The sequence below is a fragment of the Thamnophis elegans genome, chromosome 6 (assembly GCF_009769535.1).
Source record: "Thamnophis elegans isolate rThaEle1 chromosome 6, rThaEle1.pri, whole genome shotgun sequence".
NCBI lineage: Eukaryota > Metazoa > Chordata > Lepidosauria > Squamata > Colubridae > Thamnophis > Thamnophis elegans.
In genome coordinates this window covers 71,676,633-71,680,470 of record NC_045546.1, presented here as the reverse complement: position 1 = coordinate 71,680,470, position 3,838 = coordinate 71,676,633, and positions in this window count along the sequence as shown.

Below are 3,838 nucleotides of genomic sequence, written 5' to 3'. Positions count from 1 at the left end.
CGGTCTGGACCGGAAGCAAAGCAACAGAGTTTTCCTGCCGTTCCCACACTGAGCTGTGGATATATATTTTCTAGAAGTGGGTGTTTCCCACGATTCTGAGTTCCCTGAAAATTTACCGCGTCCCCCACTATATCCCCTGAATGTAATAAAGCTTCTCATAAAAAGTAATGTTTCCCGAATCAAGTTTTCCCGACAGCCAACGGGAAATGCTGATGGCCGAGATGCCTTTTCGACTTCGTAATGTATTCCTCACCCGGGCCGGCGGTCTCTTTTCTATATAACTTTTCCGATTCAACCTTGTATTAGATTTGGGAATCGGCCAAGGTTAACTAATAGTTGCGATGTTTAACGTAGCCTCTGAGCGCGCCTCTTTTCCACGAAGCTGAAGATGTAGCAATACAAATCTGAGCTTCGGTTTCTTTTAAATCCTTTCTTCAGCATCAATACTAGAAATGGCAGGACTTTTTTTTCCCCAAAAGTTGCACCAGTCAAACAAATTGCACTTTTTCTTCCAGGTACTTCTCGAGTCGACATTTCTCTTTGGTATGCTCCTTCATTCATTTCCATCCTTTGCTTCTTGTCCTGCCTTCAGGTGTTTTAGAGAAGAGGTTGACTCCCTCTTCTTTGTGGCAGCCACTTAGATATTAGAACACTGCTATCATGTCACCTGCAGTTCCTTTTATTAAACTAGACATACCCAATTCCTGTAATCATTCTTTGTATGCTTTAGCCTCCAAGCCCACCATCATCTTTGTTGTATTTTCTCTGCACTTTCTAAAGTCTCAACATCTTTTTTATATCATTGATGCATTATGAAGTGGTATTAATACTTCATTTAATCTTGATTCTATCTGTTAATGCAGCCTAGGACTGCACTGCCCCCCCCCCCAGCTGCAGCACAAGGCTGGCTCATACTTAAGTGAGTAGGACCGAGGTCTGCAACCTTAAACTCAAAGAGCAGGACCAGTTTCCCACAGAAAAGAAAACACGGGGAGCCACAAAATCTGAGTGGGTGTGGCCAACTCAATGTAATTTCATTGTTCATTCACACCCAGTCACATGACCACCCCTAGTCACACCTACCCAGCCAGTCATTAGGGCAGAGAACCGGTTGATTAAAAACATCCGGAACCACAAAACCCTTTTGACATCTCTTTCCCTCCCTCCCCCTCTATATCTCTCTGCTCTCTCCCCCTCTGTACCTCTATATGTATCTCTCTCCCCGTCTCCCTCTCTATCCTTCTCTACTCTCTTTATATCTCCCCCTCTGTATCTGTCTCTCCCACTCTCCCTCTGTGTCTGTCTTTCTCCCCTTCTATCTTCCCCTCTGAATCTCTCCCCACTCTATCTCTATCTCTTTCTCCTCTTCTATCTCCCCCCTCTCTGCATCTCTCCCCCCTCTCTGTGTGTCTCTATGTCTCTCTCTCCCCCTCTCCCGCCAATCAAAAGTGGAGATGGAGTTTTGCCATTACCTGAACAAAAGGTGGACAGGGACCACAAATGTATTTCTTTAGAGAAGGCCTTCCGTATCTGGAAGCCAGACGAGTTAATCTTTTCATGGGTGCCAGAATGCATGTCCTCAAAATACTAATCTATGTATCCAGGCAGGAAATGGAAATCCCTGAGACTCTAAGCTGTTTATTACTTTCAAGGTCAACATCCTGTTAAAGGATGCTCAGCAATCAACTGGAAGTACATTTTTTTTATTACAGGCCCTCTGTGATCCCTCTCTCTTGCATTGGTTAGAAAGGTAGTTCCCACATTTTGTAAGACTGCAATTTCCAATCCCTTTTTAATGGCAATCCCATATAAAGTAGGTGTTACTAGTGAAATTACTATATAACCAAGGTGCATAAATAATTGTCATTAAGGCCAATCAGCTCAAGGATTGCTGGATGCCATATTTATCACTTCAGTTTAGTGATACCTCGAATTTAGGGAACATTCACAAACTGTGGACCTTCTAGAATGGCTTTACCTGAGCTTCTTCCTTATCAGCAACATGCTAGGCTTATCTTGATTTAGTTTGTTTGTTTAGCCCAGAGGTCCCCAACCCCCTAGCCATGGCGTATTACTGGGCCTTGACTCATTTGAAACCAGGCAGTGGAAGTGATGGGCAAGTGCGTGCATGCATCCCCCATCCCCACTCGTACAAATGGAATTCTGCATGTGCGCTTAATCTTCCAAAATGCCAATAACCTCCTCAGAATTGACAAGTGGAAATGTTTCTCCAACATACTGATGGCAATCCATTCCAATGCGCCAAATGATTTCACCGAATAGTTTTACTTAGCAAAGGGGAGAAGATAAAAACCCATGTTATCCTATTGGTAAATGACCTGGATGTCAAATAGTAATCCATACACCATCTTCTGAACACATCCAGCAAGAAGAAAAAGAAACAGTGCAAAATACTGTTTGCAAATCCACATCAGATGGTCTCAAAGTATACCATTATTAAGGTTATTAAAAGTTACTGAGAATTAGAAAGGCTACAGCTCTTACCTCTATTTTTTGCATACGTCATTCATCAAGATAATCAAAGTTAACTCCGCATTATATCCTGAGCAAAACTCTAATTGAAATTGATCCATAAATTCAGTTTCATCCAAATGTACAGTAGTCCTCAGCTTACATCAGTTTGTTTAATGACCTTTGAAGTTACAACTGCACTGAAAAAGTTTTTCACATTTATGACTTGCAGCATCCATGTGGTCATGTGATCGAAATTCAGACACTTGGCAACTGACCCATATTTATGATGGTTGCAGGGCCTTGGGTCACTTGATTACCTTTTGCAACCTTCTGACAAGCAAAGCCAATGTGGAAATCAGATTCACTTAACAACTGTGTTACTAGCTTAACCACTGCAATGATTCACTTAGCAACTGCCAGTATGAAAAATTCATAAAATGGGGCAGAGCTCAGTTAACAATGTCTTACTTAGCAACAGAAATTTTGGGCTCAATTAGTCATGTTGAAAACTACCTGTATACAAAAAAGATGTTAAGATTGTAGAAAGAGTGGAGAGGAGCAATAAAAACCCTTAGGGGACTGGAGGCTAAATGGATTGCAGGAGCTGGGTATGTCTAGTCCTTACTGGTTTTCCCAGTTGCAATGTATAGCTGTGAAAGTTGGACCATAAGGAAGGCTGAGCGCCAAAGAATTGAGGCCTTTGAACTATGGTGCTGGAGAAGACTCCTGATAGTCCCTTGGACTGCAAGGTGATCAAACCGGTCAGTCCCAGAGATCAACCCTGATTGCTCTTTAGAAGGCCAGATCCTGAAGATGAAACTCAAATACTTTGGCCAATTAATGAGAAGGAAGAACTCATTGGAGAAGAGCCTAATGCTGGAAAAGATTGAGGGCAAAAGAGAACGACAGAGAATGGGAGGCTGGATGGGGTCACTGAAGCAGAAGGCGTGAGCTTAAATGGACTCTGGGAGATGGTAGAGGACAGGAAGGCCTGGACATTGTCCATGGGGTCACGATGGGTTGGACACAACTTCGCGACTAACAAGTCCTTACCAACAGTACCTTAGGCTTATTCTTGATTTAGTTTTTTATCTCAGGCATCCCCAACCCCTGGGTCACAACCCACCACTGGTCCTTGACCCTTCTGGAACCAGGTTATGGATGTGATGAGCAAGTGTGTGCCTCCCCACTTGCACAAATGGAAATGAAGGACTAGGGGTCACACAATAGCTATCTATTGTGTTGTCTATTCTCCAAAGCACGTGAGGGCAGGATAAGAAATGATAGATGGAAACTTATCAAGGAGTACTAAGAAAAAAATTCCTGACAGTGAGAACAATTAAGCAATGGAACAGCTTGCCTA